A 22193-nucleotide genomic window follows, 5' to 3' on the forward strand; every position below is an offset into this window, starting at 1 on the left:
GGAGCTTTGGACATCTGGACGAAGGTCTCATTTCTATTTCGTGTAGTCAGCTGAAACTAGAATGAATAAAGGACAATAGGAGGCAGAAAGAAAGAAACAGAGAGGAGAGAGAGAGAGAGAGAGAGAGAGAAACAGAGACAGAGGGGGTGGTAAAGAATGTATGGGATTCTCTCTCATGGCACGGCGGCCACCTCCTTCCTACCCACGCTCCTCTGCTCTGCCACCCTCCCCCTTCAATATGTGGGCTGATGTGACTCAACTTGAAATCATCTGTAAACTCAGAAGCCACACACACACACACACACACACACACACACACACACACACACACACCCTGGTGGGGGCAGGCAGTGTCAGATTTTAAAATCCCACAAAGCCCACAGGCGAGATGAACTAAGTGTAGCTGCAGCCCCACGTTGAGTTCCCTGTCATAGATTCTGTCCTGCCATGTGGGAGTCGTAAGTCCTTGTCTGGTTGACGGGGACTATGTGTACTCTAGTGGCTGTCTGAGTTAAGGAGGCACAAACAGAGACTTTCGACATGGAAGGTCAGAGAAGAAATTAATTTAGGGACATTTGGTCCTCATGACTTGCTGGGATGTGCCATTTTCAAGAACCTCCTGTAATCCTCTGTAGGTAATCAATCAGAGACATCATCTCAGGCATCAACCACAGGGAGTAGCAGATGCATGCTGGGCCTTCATTTGGCCTGGTCCCCAGGACAGCGCAGAACAGGGGCGCCCTCCCCCCTCCACTGTTCTCAATACACCCCCTCTCTGGCCACACCGCTCACATTTGTGAGTCCTGCCGGGGTCTCCTTCCAGAGTGAACGACCCTGTTTCTGAAGAAGCACAGGGCTGTGGCGCACTGAAGGAAGAAAGCTAATAAAGAACGGGTTTTTAGCATGAAAAGTGGCTTCTCGCACTAAAGATTTCCTTATTACTTCATGAATCACAGTTAAATGCTAACGCGGGCCTGAATACCTAACTGCTCTATAGTTCAAGGAAAAGTACAAGACATTTTCCCGGAATATTGATTCCTGCTGCTATTTTGTCAGATATGAAGCAAAGAAAATGTCCTTGTATTCCACTCTACCTCAAGGAAGGAGAGGATCCGAGTCGTCCTGTGTCGTCCTTGGTCTTCTTGCCAGGCCAATTGGCTCCTGGTGACTCAGTTATCGCTAAGAACAGCTAGGAAGCCGGTGGGGTCGGGGACGTGGATCAGCTGGAGTCCTCATTCACAAAATAATGTTGGGGTTCGATTCTAGGGACAGGAGAATAGGGGGAAAAAAAGCAAAGGCAATGCGGGGACCCAGTGAAGGTTAGGAGGTCCTGATGGGACATTGGATGAGCGCCCATCATAACAGAGTGACCCTTCAGAACCCAGTTTCCTGCAGTTTACGGCGCCCTGTAGGGAGCTGTCAGGCGCAGTTCGATGCATTGCGACCCCGTCTAAGCATCCTCAGGTCTGGGTCTCCCAAGCCGGTGGGGCTTTGACGAGGCTTGCAGATGCAGCCTGGGCAGGTCTGGGACTCCCTGAGAAGTTGAGATGGACGGTGGGAAGGCAGGCCTGCTGCCAATTGGTACGCTAATTAGTGTTTCTCATTAGAAACAGCCGGGGCTGACTCGGGTCCAGGGAGCGTGCCCGTGGCGCAGCATTGATTGGCACGAGCGGAAGCCAGTTCTGACGGTAAGCGGCTGGCAGATGCCACCAGCTAGCGCCCTGACACTTATGGCCAGAGCCGCAGCAAATCTCTGCGCTCTCTCTCTACTGGTCGGAACCAGCCTTGCGCTCTGTGCCTGCAAGACCCACAGAATACCTGGAGAGCCTAGGCAGGGCCCCTCAGGGGTCTGGGGAGCTGCTGCGCTTGCGTCCTTTTATTCTGTCCATGCAAATTTTAGTAGAGGCCATGAGCAGCCTTGGCGGACTTCTGAAAATACTGACTTCAAACATAAGAACCTATGGAGGGGCCATTCTTATTCAAATCACCACAGTCAGCTGGTAGAGGCCAGAGGCCGGGAAGAGGGACTGGCCCAAACTTGGTGCCACATTTGAAACTACCTGGAAGGCAGCAGTGGCAGAAATGCCCGCTCATACCTGTTTTGCACAGTATGGGATCCAGAGTCACACCAATCCGGTGGCCGGCCATAAGAGAGCGTCCTGCAGGCCAGAGTCTGGTGTTTGCCCACCCGCTTTCTGCTTCCACTTACTGTCTGGAAGCAAAGAACTCTTGTCCAGCCCTATTAGCCCTACAGAGGTCGGGCTGTGGAGGACCAGGGGAGTGAGGATGGGCACAATTGTACACACCTCGACCGGCAGTACTGCAGGAGGTGCAGGGAGCAGCTGCTGTCTGCATCAGCCCCAGATAGACCTCGTCCTTGTAGCCATTCCCTCGTAACTCTTCTAAGAACATACTCTTCAACAGACAGACATTACAGTTTGAAAATGTCATCCCATCAACATATTTAGAGAGAAGATCAAAGTCTAGATAATATAAAAAGCCAAGGCAGAATGTACTATTGATTCTTCCACCCAATTTCAACTATACCCATTTGACAATTAATTATCACTAAAGCACAGTAAAGTCGAGCCAGGGGAGAGCAAGCTGACATATTGACTCTTGGGAGCCTCTGGGGACCTTTACCAGAGAGTAAGTTAGCATTCTCTCTCCATCTTATATCTCTGTCAGTCCTGTCAACAGAGGGGATGTTCTCTGTCCCTTCATACCACCTACCCTTAGGAGGTCAGTTCCAGGAAGGTGTATGGCTTTGGGTAGACTCCCCTCTATCTCCTGGGTCAGTCTTGCTTATGAGAAAAACAAAGCTATAATTTCCCGAACCAACTAACAGGCAGTTTTACCTTTTGTGTGATTCAATGCAGCAAGTCCCTGAAGTGTAGAGACGGAGACAATCATGATTTGATGACTAAACCACTCATAACCCTGGCACCAACCGGAAACCAGGTGTTGAAGTGCCGGAGCCCACGGGAGGCGTTCTCTTTCAAACCACCACAGATACTCTGTGGAAAGGCAACTCATGGGGCGGGGGAGGAAATGGTTTGTTTGACTCAGAGTTCTAAGTTGCAGTCTGCCATTTAGGGGAAACTAAGGCAAGAACTCAAGCAGCCAGTTACATCACCCCTGTAATCAGGAGCAAAGATAAATGCATCCTTGCTTGTAGCTTTCTTCCGTCTTACACAGTCCCAAGCCCAGCTTCAGGAACAGTGCCACCCACAGTGAGCGTGTTGGGTCTTCTCGTTTCAACTAACAATCAAGATAGCTCCCCACAGACATGTCCACAGGTCGACCTGATCTAAATAATTCTTCACGGAGATGCTCTTGCCAGGTAATTCCAGGTCGTGTCAAGCTGTCAGGCTTGGACCAGTTCCTCTCTGTCCTGTAGTAATTATTTTCTGTTCCTGTCCCTGCTGACTTCCTGTCTCTATAAATAAACCACACTGGAAATATAACATCCAATCCAATCATGACTCCCCCAGTCCAGCGCCTGTGGACCGTCTGCAGAATGCAGGGTAGAGCTGCAGAATGCAGGGTAGAGCTGCAGAATGCAGGGTAGAGCTGCAGAATCCAATGCTGCTGCTGCTGCATGCAGCTCAGCTCGTCAGTCTCTCCTTGGCTTGCCAGCATGATCACTTCCCTCATGCTGGAGTTCACCTTCATGTCGAGGACATATTTGCATGAGCCAAGTCCAACCTTGGAAGTGGCTTCCAAGACCCACCGCAGGGCAGGGTGACCGACCACACCTCCCAGGCTGGTCCTGTGGTACCAGGAGTGACTGCCTCTTTCATTCATTGGATGTAGATTAACAGTAGCTCAGTATACCTGGTGTGTGGAGTTAGGGGTGTGAGAGGAAGGAAGTGGATTCTCAAGGAGAAAGAATATGACCTGCGTGTCCTGTATAACTCCTACCTGGGTGTATTCTGTGCACTAGTAAATGTGTATTGATCATCAGAGCAAATGAATACATGAATGGCTACATCGAAGGTGCCAAGCAGAATGAGTATTTGGGTTTCAGAGGGATGAACCCAGTCATCAACGCTGTCCTTGGCTTCATTTGCAATCCGTTGCAAAGCTATCCGACATTATCCACTAAAGAATTTGTAACATGATTTCTACAGTTGTGGAGCCCCCACCATTGCTAAATCTGCTCTGATCTGGAGATGGTCAAAGACTTTTTTCATAACAAGGAAAATATTAGACAATGCTTATTTCACAAAATATTTTATCTTAACAATTTTAAAGGCATTTGTTTTTATAGACTCAAGGTAGACTTTTCTTTTCTGCAGATAATATGTCTTTTTTTTATCAGTCTAGGAGGAGGCCGCTTGTTTGTTCCCGGCCACTTAGCCCCAAAATCATTACACAGAAACTATATTATTTAAATCACTGCTAGGCCCATTAGCTTTAGCTTTTTTTGGGTTAACTCTTACATATTAATTTAACCCATTTCTAGTAATCTGTGTATAGACAAACCCTAACCCTAACCCATGGCTTACCAGGTAAAGTTCCATCTGGCTCCAGCAGGGCTACATGGCTTCTCTCTGACTCCACCCTTCTTTCCCCCAGCATTCTGTTTATTTTTCCCCACCTAGGTCTGTTCCCCTATAGCTCTTCTACAGGCCCAAAGCAGTTCCTTTATTAACCAATGATATTCACAGCATACAGAGGGGAATTTCACATCAGATCAGGAAGACTTAAAGTGAAAAAGGATGTTTTTTCTACTCCCTGTTTGTATATTCATTTTTGGTGTGGGACACACACACACACACACACACTTTTATCAGACTAACTATTGTAAAACTATTCCAACATTTTCCATGGTCTTATTAATCATAAGCTTGTCTATGTTTGCAGCCAACGTTGGTCCACCATAGTCTGAGGTTGCTGCTGTCCATTTCATTCGGATATGTAAAATGCAAAAATTTCTGTATTTTGTTCCCTTACGTTAATCCATATGTGCCAAACAGTTTTGTAAGCTCAGGGCATCTCTTACATCAAACAGACACCGAACTCATAAAAAAGAGCCCAATGATGAATGAAAGAAGTAAGATACGTGGTGTTTGAGACGCTACATCTTAGGAGCAAATCCTAGCCAAAGCCAGGCGGAGCGGGATGTGGGCGTTGGTCACGGAAGGACTGGGGAAGAGAACCTTCGAGCGAGCATCATGGAGCTTCTTTGGCACATGTTCTCGTGCTCCAGTCAGGAAGTTCTTGCGTCGCATGGCTCCCCCTCATCCCCTTCCTCCCTTGCCAATCAGCATCACAATTATCACTCATAGACGCGTGACCTGTCGCCCGTCCTGGCTACATGCTGCATGTGAAACACTGGGTATCCCAGAGCTACCTTCCATCCAGGAACTTCGCCGGTCTTCCCCCATCGGATCCACAGCCCAGGGAGGTTTTCTGATAACTCTATCATCCTCTTTGATGGCACAAAGAGCAGTTCCCACTGGTTCCAAGTGAGCGACCAGAGGCATTGCCCAGATGAGTCACCCACCCCCATGTAGCCAGTTCATAGTGGTTATTTAATCTCCTGAATGAGGCGGCTTCTGCGTGGCTCAGCAGAACCCGTCATTTAAATCACGGGAACGTTTTAAATGAAGCAAACTTCAGTTCCCTCCGAGACGTGAGTGGGAAGGCTGCCGAGTGAAGCGTACCAAGTCACCTCCGTGTCACCTGGCTCATAGTTTCAAAACGCGTTCCCACTCCAGGGAAGGGAATCACACCTCTAATTGCGTTGTCAAAGCCTCCTTTTTACCAAGAAGGAGGCTGGTAGATGCCACTGCCATTTAGTGCCAGCTTTCACATTTAGGTTTCAAATAACCACTGAATTAAATACTAAACTTTCCTACTCTAAGACCATTCTGGGAGTTTTCCCTCACGGTGTCTGCCCTACAATGTACCCTCTCTGCTTGCCCTGATACTAGCCACAGCCTGTGTCCTTTAATTTTGTCACCCTTTTTGTTTGACACAGGCTATGTAGCCTATCCTGATTGCTGGGGTTGTATACGTGAACCCCCATATCTGGAGTGTATTTTATTTTTCTGTACTCACTGCAAGGTTTGGGTCCTTCCTGATGCAGAAACTCACCTGGGGTTGCAGAATACTCAGGGTGAGGCAGGGCCACTATGTAACACTGAAGAAGTTCTAACATTTGCAGTGGTGTCAGGTCTCAGCACCCAACGTGGAGTGACCCTCACTGCCTCCTGGGACCCCTAAAACTCAGGTTGCCTCCTGAACATGAAGTCATAAGACACAGTCTGTAGATAGCCCTCTACATTCAACTTCTCTGTGTACATGTAAACGCTCTGTGACCCTTCATGTGGATTCTCCAGTTCTTGCCAACCTAGGAAATGGGACAAAGAGAAGCACCATGCAACGCAAGAACTTTTTGCTGCTTTGAGATCTTAGGGCTTAAAATGGGGTCTGGACTTCCCCTCCATTTACTGCAGTAGATGGACTGCACATGGTATGGGGGATGGGCAGTCTCAGAGGGGCTCTCATGGAAGTTACAAACTATCACAGTGACCAGCACAGAGTTCAGCCCTCCAACTAAGGCCTGAGGGACATAGCTGGCAGAGGCAGAGGCGAGTCCTGCAATGCTTGCCCCCTCTTAGGACTTGAGTTGAGAATCAGAAGTTATCTCAGGTAGGCAGATACAACCAGTGTCAGAGTATGCAGAGATAAGATCAATGTCAGGGCACACGCAAGGAGAAACAGTCATGACTGGTCACCAGCCACCTCTTAAAACCCCTTACTTCCATGTTGGAGAGCCGCAGATCCACGGCAACTTTCTCCAAACCTAAAAGCGGGATCCTTAGCCAAGTGCCATTTTCACTTCTCCTGAGAGCATAGCACGCACCCCTGGATTCTGGGGAAGGAAAAGAGGACAGACACAAATGGGGGCCACAGGGCAAAAGAAACCCTAGGAACTCCGTGTTCCTTTGAGATGTAAGTGCCCATCGGGCCCCAGTGCGTCTCCAGGCAGCTGGGGAGACAGACTTGGCTCATTCTGTTTGACATGGAGCAACGTAACGGACCGCTCGAAACTCAACCATCCACGGGAAGCTGAAATGGTGAGGGGGGATGATCCATGAGCTCATTCTGATACGCAGAGCGTTTCCTTGGGTGTCTGTGGTCACACATGAACCATTCTCAAAGGTTGGGTGCAGGATGACGTCAGTTCCCAAAGAGCCTCGGTCAAATCTAGACGATGAGACTATTCCTTGCACTTTGGGAAGGTCACAAGTGTCTGTCAAGAGTGTGACAGGTGTCAGGAGGGGAAATGACAAACTTCTCTTTGGAGGCTGAACTCACATTCAATTTGTCACTGGTAGGCAATAGATCCATCACACGGGAAGCGGGCAATTCAGGCTCTCAGAAAACAAAAGCAGACAACGCTATTTTCTTCTGCTTCATGGTTCAAGCATATTTTGCATCAAATAATATTGTTTTGCTTGATCGCTGGGCTCCTGTGTAAATTATCACAGAAAGAAAGCACATCCATTGCAAAGTGAAAAAGCAATAAATAAATAAATAAATCTGTAATAATTCACTTTTATGCTTTAAGGATCAGTTGAAACAGGAAGGAGTAAAGAGAACAAACAAAATTCTAAGGCCTGCTGTTTGGAGTGGCCCAAGGAGAGGGTGGTAGGATGCAAATGCGAAGACCTGAAGAGCTTTGGAGACTGAGGGCCTCACAGGCTGTGAGCTCTTCCTTCCATTTGCCCTTCCAGAGAAGCCTGGACAACAGTCTCCTATTGTTCACCCGGGAAGAGAATGTCCAGTCCATCAGCTATGGATTCCTCATCCAGTGACTCTTTGGTTTATTCAGTCAGACTGAGCTGGGTGCCCACACTGCTGGGAACTTCTCTGACTATGGTGATTTTGTGGCCAGGGAGATAATACTGACTGGCTGTTGCTACCTTCCAGTATTTCTGGTTGCGATTTCCAGAAATAAGCAAGCGACTAATGTATGTTGCGGAGGCCACATTATATGGCTGAATGAAAAATGTCTCTCTCACAAGAACCAAAAGAGAGAGGGGGCATTTATACAAAGAGGAGGTGTCGATATGTGAGTATTAAAGAGAACCATGACAGAGAAAGCCACAGAGACAGAACCAGGAGGGCTCGGAGACCTGCTTAAGACTCAGACTGCCCTGAAATGTTAATGCCCTAGCCTGTCAGGAGTGTGGACATCTTAAGACAATGCTTTCCTTTATGGGGCAGCTGCTCTGACCACAGGGTGCCAGCAGTCCTGAACCCATGCATATTGCTACTGGTTCCTGCTGGAAACATGGAAGGTCTCTGGAGAACTGTCAGTTAATGGCACAGCAGCTCCATCAGCCTGAAGGGTAACAGCCGGCCCTGTATCACCGAGAGTCTTTCAGGCTTCTGTTTTGTTGTGACAGGTGATTATGAAAGAAATATTTAGGGGATTGTCTTCACTGCTTATTACAAAAGCCAGATTGAGGTAAGCATCTGTCAGGAAACAGAGTCACCCAAACCCAGGCTCTGTGACTTCCATCTATTCAAGGTTTATGGTATACTGAAAAGTCAGGAGTAAATTACATGTGAAGATGCACAGAACCCCAACACTGATTTAGGATTATAATTCTCAAAAATCTATGTAATATGAGTCACAGTGTGTGTGTGTGTGTGTGTGTGTGTGTGTGTATGTGTGTGTGTGTGTGTGTGTGTGTTTGTGCTCAGCTCTTTACTGATCATGTCCATATCAATACTTCCTTGCCACTCTGAATTCAAGAGTGAACATAAAGGAGTTTATGCTGGAGCAATGGGAGCCTAAGTACAGACACATACGCTATTAAAACGACTTCTCGGTGTTTAGATGTCAAAGTTGCTTTGCAAAATGGAACGTGGGAGAGATAATAGCAAAGAAACAGTTATAAATAAGACAAAGTCCCGTGCCTCCTCAGGGAACCTGCGAACCACTGTGTCAGTCATATCGACGAATGGGTGGGTGTTTTAGGAAACACGCTGGTTCAATAACAACAAAGTAGATTTGGGGACACATGACCTCACTAGCAAGCAGTAACACTGGAAAATGTTACTCTTGAAGCCCCTGAAGAGAGAGGGAGGCGCTGGGCACCGTGGAGGAGGTTAAGTAATGAGAAGCAAACACCAAAGCGAGACCCACACTTCTGCCTTCCTCCTCTCTGGGAGAAACTGCTGGTGTGGGAGAGGCTAAGGAATGCAGCCATGCCTTGGGCATCCTTGTGAGTTTAGGCCGTGTGTCCAGAGAGAGGGAATCGCTGACAAGTTCTCCACTTTCCATGATGGGAACCCCAAGAGCTACAACGCAGGTGCCCTAAGACAATTCAGTTTATAGGGAAACCCAGTCCCTAGAATTCAGAAATCCTGAATTATTGCCTCTTCAAGCTATTTGCCAGAAGCAGTTGGAGATGTTCTTTGAAAGATGGCATTCACTTAGTGATCAAATTATTTCTGGGTTATTTACTATCAATTTCCAGCACTCAATCATAGGCAACCATGCAGAGAAAGAGAAAGTAACACATTCCAAAGAGTGGCAGGCGACAGAAACAGACTCAGGGGACTGGGGCAACAGAGCCGTGTGGCTTGGAATTGAGAGTTAATATGCGCGGCATGTTTAGAAATAAAGAGGTAAAACCGGGTGTTTTGGTTAAAACCCTGGAAACTATCGAACAGACAAGAGAAAGTTCTGATCAGCAAAACAATGAAAATGGGAGCAGAAGAGGTGTGTTCAGTATCAGAAGGGACGCGGGTGTGCTGGTAATCAGGAGTGAAGAAATACCGAGAACAGGATGAGGGATGTCAGACACAGAGTGCAGGGTTGATGCTGCAGTTAGGATATCAAATGTCACTCACAGGCTTGTGTGCTTGAACGCTTGATCCCTAGATTCTACGCTCTTTTTGGAGACAGTGAGATCCCTGGAAAGCAGTGCTGAGGACAGATGGAGCAGGTGGGGAGACAGGGCTTGAAGTTTATACCCAGCTTGCACTTGGTGCTCAGTACCTGCCTCCTATTCTGCACATGTGAGCATGCGGATTTCCCCTACTGTGAGGGTCTGCACACTCACTTGAGGCAAACAAGAAGCCAATACAAACCCTTCCACTCTTGACTCTCATCAGGTATTTGACCACATTAATGAAAAATGTAGGTAGCACAGTGGTGTGTGCGTGTGTGTGTCTGTGCATGAGTATTGTGTGTGTGTGCATGGGTGCATATGTGTGCCTTGTGTGCATGAGTTTGTGTGCGTGTGTGTATGCATGTGTGCATGTGTGCGTGCATGCATGTGCATGCGTTTGTGTGTGTGCATGTGTGCGCATGCTTGTGTGTGCATTTGTGTGCATGTATGTGCATGAGTGTTGTATGCCTGTGTGTGTCAGTATGTGTTCATGTGTATGCATGTGTGTGCATGAGTGCGTGTGTGCATGCATGTATGTTTGCGTGTGCATGTGTATGCAAGCTTGTATATGCATATGTGTGCATTTGCGTGCATGTGTGAGAATGTGTGTGCACATGTGTGTGTGCATGTGTGTGCATGTGTGTGTGTGTGAAGACTGTAGGAGACACAGTGATGGGTCTAAACACTGTGGCCTTGAACAGAGGGCAGAAGGGCTGGGAAAATCTAACTGGCAATGCTCCCAGGGTAATAACAAGCAACACAGAGCTAATTCATGAAATCCTTTGAGTCCTCACAAAGTGGAGATGTGTGGGAATACATGCACACCTCAGAAGGGAAACCGGAGGAAGCAGTGCTTCTTCATGAGAGCAGAGAGGAAGTGGCAATACATGGAAGCTTATGTGGACATGTCTACGTGAATAAAATAGTCACAAAACCTCACACAGAGTTAGACAGAAGCAAAATGAAATAAAAGATGTTTAATATATATTTAAAAACCAAAGGAAGGACAACATGTAGGACAAACAGAATACAAAGAATCAGTCAATTTCATTTTTTTCGAACAATTTATTTGTATCGTATGTACACGGGTGATTTGCTTGCATGTATGTTGGATTGCCTGGAACAGGAGTTACAGACAGTTGTTAGCTGCCATGTGGGTGTGGGGAATTGAACTGGGTTCTCTTGAAGAGCAGCCTGTGCTCTTAACTGCAGAGAGATCTCTCTAGCCCCAAACCAGTCAATTTTAAAAGAACATGTATTGACAGTTGTGTTACATGTAAAAGACTATTATGCCAATTAGCACTGAACATGTTCATCATATTGGAAAGCACTGGATTATAAGAGGTGATTATTTATAAGAGTATAAAAGGTGACTGTAAGAGACAGGCTAAGATTTTAGGAACAATAAACTTTTTTTGACAAAGCTGTTGGCATTTTTTTTTTTTATGCAAGGCAATGATTAATAACAAAACATACCGCTGGATTCATATGACAGAAAGCAGACTTCAAAGCATAAGACAAATTGCTTCCGGGGAAGGCAGGTGGTGTCTCCTAACGGTTAGAACCTTGATAAAAGCACAGTAAATCAATTTTAATGTGCCACAGAACACACAGCCTCAAACTGTGTGAGGCGATGATGGGCACACGGAAAGAAGAAATCAGAAGAGCCTCACGTCAGGAGATTTCAGCAGACTTCCTGCCTCAAGGGGCAGGAGAAATCATCGGCACCAGTAAGTAGGGACACAGAAATACGATGAAATGATAACCCAGGGAGGTGACCACAGCTGGTATTTACATGTTTCTCACGTGCACATAGAACAGATTTTTAAATGATCCAAACATGAATCATGTTAAAGTAATTCCTAGGATTGGAACATGCATGCAGCAGTCTTTAAAGATTACACCCAAGGCATAAAATTAATTAAAATGTGACTTGCAAACTCCTTGGCTTTGGAAATTAAGCAGCAAATGTCTAATTCATCTACTGGAATTGAGAATTTTGGAACTGAATTATAATAAATAGAGTACCTGTGGAAAGTAGCTAAAGACTGCAAAAAAAGATACAGAGATTAAAACACATACCTTAAAAACAAACACCTGGGATACAGTGTTGACATGTGAAAGTCAAGTAGGAAAGGATCGCACTAACATCCCCACAGATAAAATAAAGGAAATCATATATAGAAGAAGAAATTAATGAAACATGGAATCAACAGTCACACAAAACTGCACCAAAATGAACACAATTCCCAAGGAAAAACCAATTGTAAAAAGTCTAAGTAGCAAAGGAAAACACTAAACATCAAGGAAACTGATTTCAAGCTTTGATTCAAAGCCACTGTGGTTGACATTTCATCTGTGATTTTTATTAAACACAAAATAAAAGTTAGACAGAAGCCAGGTTTGGCTACACAGGCCTGTAATCCCACTTCTCCAGAAGCCCGAGGAAGGAAGCAAATTCAAGACCTGGCAGAGATGGAGATGAATGTCAAAGCCCCCTGGGCGACTTGATGAGCCTCTGCCTCTTAATAATTAACTACCCAAAGGGTCAGTGCTGTAAAGCATGGTGGGGTACCTGCCAGCCTGGCAAAGCCATAGGTTCAATCCCCAGTCACTTGCATACACATACTTACACATACCGCCCCCACACACCACATACACAAACACACGTGCTCACACACATACACATACATATACACAAACCACACACACAAATACCACATACACCACACACACACACGCACACACATACACACACACACACACACACACACACACACACACACATGCACACACACCACACCTACATACCACCCCCAGAGAGACAGAGAAAGAAAGAAAGAGGGTGATGGGGGAGCATTGGTGTAGGTAAAAGAACTCTACAGTGGCTGGCCTTCTGCTTCTCGGATCTCTCAATTTTCGCTCCTTGATGACTGACTCTGCATTTTTATTAAGAACAGTTAGAATCCATGCAACAGTCTAGAGTACCAGTTAAAATGCACCGAGAGCAGTTCTGGCGAAAAGAGCCCAGGTTGGACTGGATGAATGGGAGGGAGAGCAGACAGACAAATCTTCCCAGCCTGATCTGTGAATTGTGTGAGTCAAAGAAAGAATATGAGGTCACAAGGATTCTCCCTGGAGAAGAAATGGTGGTTAGCTCTGGTCCCAGCAAACTGGGTCAAAGAGTGCAGTGAGCAAAGCCGGGAAGGGAGATGCGGAGGCCAATGTGGACAAGGACAGCGGTCTTCTTCCGGGGGAGAAGATGCCTTTGGAAGCAGACCTCAAATATCCTGTAGCATGGGAGACTGGTCCCCCTGTGGGACGATCTCTCTGCTCTCCTGGCTACTCTTAGCACAGTGTGCTCCTCCATCGTGGAACCGTCTGTTTTGGGTTCCTTCCTGTGGGCCCCTCTCAGAGAGAGACTATGCTGACTCTGCCCGTGGGAGCTTGTCTCCTTGAGGGGCATTTAACGCATTTGCAGAGTTAGCCTGGTCTTCTGGAGTCAAGGACTGTCCCAACCACTGTCCCAAGGACTCAGGTGCAATGCTGGGAACAAGAAGGGATGTACCACCTTGTTAGGTTTTTTGGGAATATAATGGTCACTCAGAATGTGTGGTCAGAACCTGACCCAAGGGTGGAATGCCAAGTCGCCCATGCTGAGGCTGAGGTCACAGCTCTCAGCCATTTCCTTGCATTTGGCCATGCTCAAACTTCAGTGCTGTCCTGGGCAGGGGCAAGACTGAGTGTTGTCATCCCGAGGGGCCTGTTCGGAGAACTGCTGAACAGTGGCAGGGAAAGAAAGCACTCTCTTTTGCCCCTATTTTGACAAAGGTGATTTAAAAATAAATTTAAAACCATTTGTTTTGTTTCCACCTCTCCCCATATCCTTGGACTCCCCTGCCCCTTCTCCTGCGAGGTAAGTTTCTAACCCAAGGCCTGATGTATGTTGACAAGCCTTTTTGCACCTGGAATACACTCCCATTCCCAGTGCATTTCATTTTTTTAACTTGTTTTCTTTGGGGGGGGGTTATAATAATATTAAATCATTTCTCACCTTTTTTTACTTTTTCCAAATCTTCCCATTTACTTCTTCTTGCTTTCTTTCAAACTCATGTGCTCCATTTAATTGCTATTACATGAATATATGTATGTACATGTATAATCCTAAAAACGAATACAGTCCGCCCAGTCTGTATAATGTTATTTGTGCGTATGTTTTCAGGGCTGACCATTTGGCATTGGATAATCAGCTGGCGGGCTCTTCCCTTGAGAAGACTACGTCTCCAGTGCCTTTCTTCAAATCAGGAGACAACCATTCGTGGGGCACACTCTATGGTGCAAAGAATAGTGTAGACAGAGGATGAGGTTGTCCCCGCTGTGAACTAAGCTGCACGCGGAGGGCGTCTACGATTCTATGGTGTGTGCTTTATTTCTGCGAAAAGAAATGAGCTGTGAAGAACGGATTTCAAGAGTTCATTTGCTCAAAGCCCCGGGCTACACTCTGATGTCTCCTATGAGGTCATGAACTCTTTCCATGGGAATTTGTCTATATGGAATTCTCCCCTGTCTAACTATTCGTAAAGGAACATTGACTGTCAAATGTGATGATTCCCATCAAGCGAATTCAGCCTTTGCATCTTGAAAACGACCTCAAAAGTGCAGGACGCTGACACAGTCAAGGATAATGAACTGAAACAGCTGGGTCATTTCGTCCCTTGTTTTGTTCTAACTAAGAAATTGTCTCTCCTGTCTTAACAGACCAACATCCCAGTAGCTGGAGGCTTAGCCTTCCTGTCTCATGAGTGGAGCTAGAGACTGAGGAGGGCTAGGTTTTGAGAAAAGCATTGGGCCCTGAAATGGGCTGGTGTTTACTCTAATCTTCTAGGGTGAGGGGGAAGAAAGAAAACTTTGTGGAATGTCCGTGTGTAAGAGAAAGTGCCCCGAAAGCGATGGGTGTATGCATTAAGGACTTTGCAGTTTTCTCTTGCTTGTATCTGCCTCTCCATTCTCAAGTTACAGGCGAACCAATGCCTTCAACTCCTTGTTCATTCAGTGCCCTGCACAGCACAGCTTCCGCTCTACAGGGCCAGAAGACTGTCTACACCTATCTGACAGCCAAAGACACTCAACACAAAACTACCTTCATGGCAGCAACTTAATAACGAAACGCCAGGACAATGTCTGTACATGGACACTGTCCCTTGAGTTACAGGTGGCACATTTGGCAAGAAACATTGATTTCCATCCCATATCCAAACAATAACAAAATTAACAGAATATAAGTCCTGTGGGAAAGCAGAACTTTCAAACTTTTTTTATTTGACTGCCATACCAGAGCTGAGGAAGTGCAAACTCAGATAGACTCAGAGGCCCTTGCAGCCATCACCTGGTGGCAGAAGGCCCAGGCTTTTGGGAGGTGGTGGGGACGCAGAATGCGAGAGTGATGGGGTCATGGATGCTTTACCAGGATTCTAGAGAAAGGCTGGCCACACCAGGTAGACTGCAGCAGGGACTGGCTGCCTACAGAAAACCCCCAACAGTGTTGCACAAAGATTATGAGAAAGGAACCAAGTTAAAAGGGATCACCCAGGCTGTTGGAGATGCAGGAGTGTGGGGCACCTTCTGAGACAAGACATCTAGGGACACGAAGGAGAATCAGACCCAGAGGAGGAAGGTCATGTGCTCAAAACCGTAGGGGCATAACTGTTCAAGCCACAGAGGCTCGCATCGTGTTTGCCACTCTGAGTTTCGGTCTTGGTTTTGTCCCGTCCGTGCCTTATAGAATACGGTCTAACAGCTAAGTGATTGCCTTGAGTGTCAGTAAAGGCTTTGGACTTAGACATTCGAACAATGTACAAGTAATATGTAGGAGACTCCTGCAGTTGGACTAAGTATATTTTGTATTGTATGATGACCATTGGCTTTTAGAGATTAGGAGCCAAACCTTAGAGTTGAATCTGAAATGGCCCACACAGGATCATGTTTTAATGCTTCTTCCTAAACTGGTGGTGCCTGCTTGGGAGGCTGCAAGGTCTTGAGGAGGTAGAGGTCACCGAGGGCAGATCTTTGAAGGTTGTAAGCGGAGCCTGATTCCTCTCGTTGTTTTTGCGTTCCCTGGCTTGTTGCCACGTGAACAACCTCCAGCTCATGCCTCTACCACTATGAACTGGGAAGCTGTACCTCGATGGACTGAAGCTGCAGGCCGATTCTGCCAGCTTTTGGGGCCACGGGATTGCTGAAGTTGCTCAGGATATGAGTTCACTCCCATGTTTACCACAGCAACTGCAAAGAAACCAACACTGGATGTACCACCAAGAGTCTCAGTTCGTCTTGTGCTGCTGCTGAACCAGGCGTTCTTTCCACCGTTTTGTTGCTGTGATACAAAGCTTTGACCAAAACTAACCAAGACTAAGAAGCTTCCAGGTTGCAGTCTATTTTTGTAAGAGTCAAGGAGGGAGTTCAACAGGGCCTGAACTTGAGGAAGCAACCTTTGAGGAGCACTGCTTCCTGGATTGCTCACCCCCAGGCTCATGCCTGCCTGTCTTTCTTATACACCTCAGGGACCACCTGCCTATGGATGGAGACACCCACAGTGGGCCAGGACTTCCTCCCTTAATTAGCAATCAAGATGTTTTCCCAAAAGCCATGACTACAGGCCCATTTGATTGACTGAAACATCTCCTCTCAGTTGACTCTAGGCCACATCAAATTGGCAATTAAGGCTAACTAGTACCGCTAACTAGTAAATTATAAACAACATAAATTAATTTCTTTCAATTCTAGGGCACAGAATGGGCATGATGAACTTCATTCTTGGGGGAGGATTGCTTCTTGCTGAATTCGTTTTGAAACTGAGCAGTTAGAGTAGAGGAGTGTCATGTCTTTGTATGGTAGAAAACAGAAAAGCAAGCAAGCTGGTTAGGGCAGTTCAACAAATGGGTGCTTGGATTGATAGTAACAGCTGATACTTGTGGAATGAATGGGCTGAAGAAGGCTTGGGTGTGGCTAAAGGCAGAGGGAAAGCCTTCAGTGCAGAGAGGGCACTGACTACACTTTAGGAAGGGGCATGCAGGTAGCAGAATCTCTGAGAAAAGGCAGGCCATGCACCCTCACACCTCAGAGACTCTGCAAATCTCATGCCTATTTGTGGTCTATTTGTGAAATGGTTTTTAAAAAATAACTTGTGTGTGTTATTTAAATAACACATCAACAGGTAACTTTATGGGATGTCGGGTGTGAGCAGAGCTTTGGGAGAGAAGGGAATTTTTACCACACGGTTTTACAGTCTCTGGGTGCTTTTCTGCTGTCTAAAGCACAGGGAGGTCACATTATCACATGGAGACTCTGGCTGCCCCTTTCCTCTGCTCTCCTCTATACTGATTCCTCTTCTCAGCCACGAACCTAGGGAGAGACTTACGCCTTCACCAAGAAAGGAGAGGCAGAAAGATGTACCTGAGGTTGACCTCCAACCGTAGGATCAAGTCAGAGTGGGAGACAGATGATGACCCCATCACCCAAACTCAAATGGCACTTGTCCATCTGAACAGGTTCTCAAGGCTGCGGCCTGCTCCTGGAGGTTCTGCTGCCAAGTTCTGGTTCCTTTGCTCTGTGTCTTCCTTTCATCTCTTCCCTCCGTTCTCCCGGCTGTCACCTGGTGGGAGCCCTGTGGCCATCAGTGTGCACTATTTTAAACACTGCCAGGCTGGTTCCTCACCTGAAGTGTTTTCTTCTTGCCCTCTCTGCCTATCTTTGCTAGACCCCATGCAGAATCCAGTAGGAGACCCAAATATCTGATATTGTTCATGAGTTTTTAAAGCCCAAATATCTGATATTGTTCATGAGTTTTTAAAAATGCGCTCAGACCACATACGCCAGTAGATTTTAATGTTCTAGAAAGTAAAACCGGCTTATAGCCACTTATTTTCCGAGAACAATTTACCAGTACCTTTTCTCATATGTTGCACGTGTGTGCTTGTGGGTTTATGTGCATATGTAAGCATATGTTTGTGCATGCGGAAGCCAGAGGGTGGCGTTGAGAGTCTTCTCCAGCTGCTCTCTGTCTCACAAGGTGAGTCTGTCAGCTAAACCAAGAGCTCTTCAGTGTGACTGCCCAGACTAGCCAGCTTGCTGCACGAACTTGTCTCTGCAGCCCAGCGCTGGCGTTCCAGGGCAGCTGCCGCACCCTCCAGTATTTATGTGCGTCCTGGGAATCTCAGCTTTAGTGTTCACGCCTGTGCAGCAGATGCTCTCACCACCGCATGGCCTCCCCAGCCCTCGAGTCACATATATTTTTATTGCATTTTAACACTTTTAATTTACTTAACAATGTGCTTATTTTGTTTTTTTTTATAGCACTACATAAAGTACTTCCTCATTCTTTGTAGGCTCAGTGCTTAGTTATACAATAATTTATTTAATGAACACTCTACTGATAGGCATTTGAACCAATAGCATTTTTAATAAAAACCTTTTACTATTATGATAGAGTTGATTAAGGTAACAACCAAGGTAAAATGCTTACAGGAAAAGCATATCTCGCTCAATGGTTCTGAGCTCATGGAAAGAGGATCTTCCCAGGTATAAGTAGGGGGGGAGTCTTGTGTTGTGATTTTCCTGGATAATATAGATGGGTCCTAAGTATTAAAAACCAACTGTTCTTATAATAAACTGAAGAGAAAAGCGAAAAAGAGCAGAGGGCCGTGGAATGGTTTATGGCCAATGAAGGTCTGAAGGACATAGACCTTTTCCGGAGCTACGAGAGGCAGGCTGGCAAAGCCAGCATGGTGATTTTGGGCATCCAGCTTTTGGAACCATGAGCTGTTAGGCATCTAGCTTGTGGTACTTATGTTACAGCCACTCCAGAGGCCTAATGCCATCGTTTTAGATTCACCACCAGTCTCTCGGATCATGCTGCTTCTCATCTGTGGAGACTAAAGCCCAAAGATATGCCATGAGACATTTGATGCCAAGTAGTTACATGTGGCCAACACACAGTGACTACGTGATGTAAGCCAGGGCATTTGTCTTTGGCAAATAGACTGGCTAAATTGAAGGCTAAATTGAATGAAACTAGTTCTAGGGGCAGACCTAAGCAGAGAACATTTTTTAGGATGCATCATTAAAAATAAAGTCTTGTTTATGCATGAAGGACTCTTCTGGGGTACAGGTTTCTACTAGGATGGTGAAAATGTCTCTCAGGGATTCAGTGTTGCTCATGATTCACAAAATATATAAAATCACAGAATAGCCTGAAGTCTTCAGTACCTCGCTGAAGATGGAGGAGGAACTTAGGAACATGGGACCCACTGTGACAGGAACTGCAGAGGACACAGACCTCTCAGAACTGACTAGGGAGGTGAATCCAGAGCTAAACTAGTTCTTTTCTAGTTTTTCTCTCAAACACCTAGAGACATAGAATGGGTCGCCTTTGACCCGGGCAGCCTAAAGCAATGCCAACATTTCCAACTCAGCTCCTCTGCAGCCATGGTGGGCCTTACTGTCATGGCTCCCAACGTTCAATACAGTCAACTGTGTTTTCACCCTGAGAACGTGAGAACGGACACAGAGAACCACAGACTCGAGTGTCTGAGAACATCACAGGAGTGTTTGGATTCTCTTTCCCTGAAGCAGTGGAGTTGGTCCTGGATTTGAGGCTCCAATGAGCTAAGCATGTCACCTGAGGCTGGAGCAAGGAAACTGAGGTTAGAACCCTGCCTTAGACTATTGAGGGCTCTAAAGCACCATTAGCTGGGTGTTTATAGGCATTTATTTCTCAAATCCCTGACCCCAGGGTGTCTAAGACCAAGGTGCCCAGCTGATCCCAAGTCTGGTCATGGTTGCCCCCCACCCCTGGCATGTCTCCTGGTTCTCACCCTAACTTCTCATGGGGAATGAGTCAGGGAAATCTCCCAGCTCCACCCTTCGGACCCAGTTTTATCTCAAAGGCCTCAAAGTATCACTACATTTTGGCACTGAGTTCTAACAAATGACTCAGTGGGACATACAAATGTCCATGCCATAGCAAAGCCACTGTGACATGAAGTTATCCCTAGAGAGTAACACAGCTCCATTGTCTGACACAACTGCGGGCTTCATTCCAATCCCTCTTAAACATTATGGATTTTGCAAGTCTTCTACATCCGCGACAACTGAAGGATGGGGGTGTGCTTCCCCCCCCCCCCCTTTAAGCAATGCCGTGAATCAATGGGATCTCAGTCGTCTGGGTTCAATTTCTCATTTTGCGTGAATATTAGAAAATTACTTTAAAATTTTTGGAAGAATCCAATCCATTGAAAGCATGGATGTTCTATGCATGATGATGAACATTAGAGAAACTGGTTGTGGGTAAATTGACCTAGGAATCTGTGATCCACTCATCTATAGGTGTGAATCACACACTCGTTTCCCGGTCGCACAGGGCATCTAAAGAGAGAGACTGCAAGCAGGGTCTCCTGTCTCCAGCCTGGCCTCTTCAGTTCAGAGTTTTCCCGAAATCCTAGAAAGTCACAACCACCTTGAAGCCTGTATTGGACAGAGAGATGGACACACAGACAGCAAGTACAGTGGTTCCAAATCTATATCATTTTTCAGTATAATTTTAAGTGTAACACAATTTATGGAATGCATTGAAATGGAAAATATCTTTTAGATGAGCAGTCAGGAAAACAGATAGATCAGTCCAAACCTTCCTCACCCCGGAGAAATGGGGGGAAACATTGATGGGCCTCCTGTTTTGCCCAGTGGCCATTTTGACAGCTGTGGAGGCAGATGTGTTAAACAGGACCAATTTTTCTGTGGGGAAATTTGGCATGCAAATTGCATTAACATATGGCATAAGCACTTTTTAAATCAGAAAGAATAATAAATAAACTACCTAACATCAAATGTTTGAAGTAGGGCCCAGCTCTTACCATGTGTGGTTTCAGTGTAACAGCTCTGAGCTAAGGGACTGCTGATCATTTTAAGACTGTAAAGTTACAGGTGGAGGAAGTGTTGAGAAAGTGTAGGGCCAGCAGCATTTACAAGGCACTTCCAGAATAGTATTGAAAGACTGGACTATGTGGCATAATTGCCAGAAAAAGACTTGAACCCTCTGTGACCTCCCCCGCAGTGTTAAATCTCCTTACTGCCTGCTTATTGTATATTTCATAGAATTGTTTTCATCAGCTGTTTGCTAAAATAAATGCCTTATGGGGAAAAGGCTTTGGCCCTGACTGACACCCACAACTCATCTGTAGAGATGCTGGGGTTGGCTGGAAGTAGGTGCTCCCTTGGGAGGCTGAGGTCAGCAGTACCAGGGGATACTTTTGATAACTATATAGGCAAGGTGAACCTGTTGTGACAAACATGATGTTTGGAGCCAAAAGAACATTTTCCCAGAACCAGGGGTGAGCCATGAACCAAAACAGCCAAAGCAAAGTTCTGTGTTGGCTCCCAGAGACCGCCATGTCCTCTTCCAGCCTCACGGGTAGCGTGTCTAGTGCATTCTGGATAAAGGAGGAAAGCATCTGTTCTGATGTCTTGGCGTAGAGGCTTCCAGAAAGGAGGTCTTGCCATCACCGCCTACTCAAAACACTTCCCTTTCAGAACCACAAAATATCTGAGGAGATCCCCTGACAGCACATACCACAAAGCTCCTGCCCCTGAATAACCTTAGACAGTCAGGAACCAGGCTATAAATTAAAATAAGCAGAACAAAGCCTGGAATGAGATTTCCCAGTAGAGGAGCCAGGAATAACAGAAGAAGGATTATATAATAGGCTATATAGCATGACCAACGAGAAGGCAAATGTAGGGATCTGGGAAGTCAGAACACTAGATACCACGCCACCTGTTTTCAAGGTCTCCTTCACAGTCAGTGATCTCTGCCGGGACCAGAAGGGAGCCCCCACACTGGATTGCCAGAGGAAAGAAAAACAAATTAATGGAAAGATGTATTTTCCCTCTTTTCTTCCTTTTTATTGGCAGGTACAAATCTTCTCAAACTGTCAGACTGGGTATTCCCTGTTTAAAATATAAGATTTGTGTCAACATAAAGCTGTCAACGAGCAATATTCGATCTTCTGCAGAAGTGGGGTTAAAAATGAACATTTTGATGTAAACAACTTGGCGCTTAAGACGACAGCAACCTAAAAAGCAACACTAGCTTTCTTATTTTAAGTCCAATTTTCACTTCCTGAGAACAGGGTCATAATAATTCAACTGACAGTGATTAAAAACATTTATATCTAGTATTTATATAGATAAAATATATGTATATACAAATAAATG

This window comes from Myodes glareolus, chromosome 15 (genome assembly GCF_982192425.1).
Source record: "Myodes glareolus chromosome 15, mMyoGla1.1, whole genome shotgun sequence".
NCBI lineage: Eukaryota > Metazoa > Chordata > Mammalia > Rodentia > Cricetidae > Myodes > Myodes glareolus.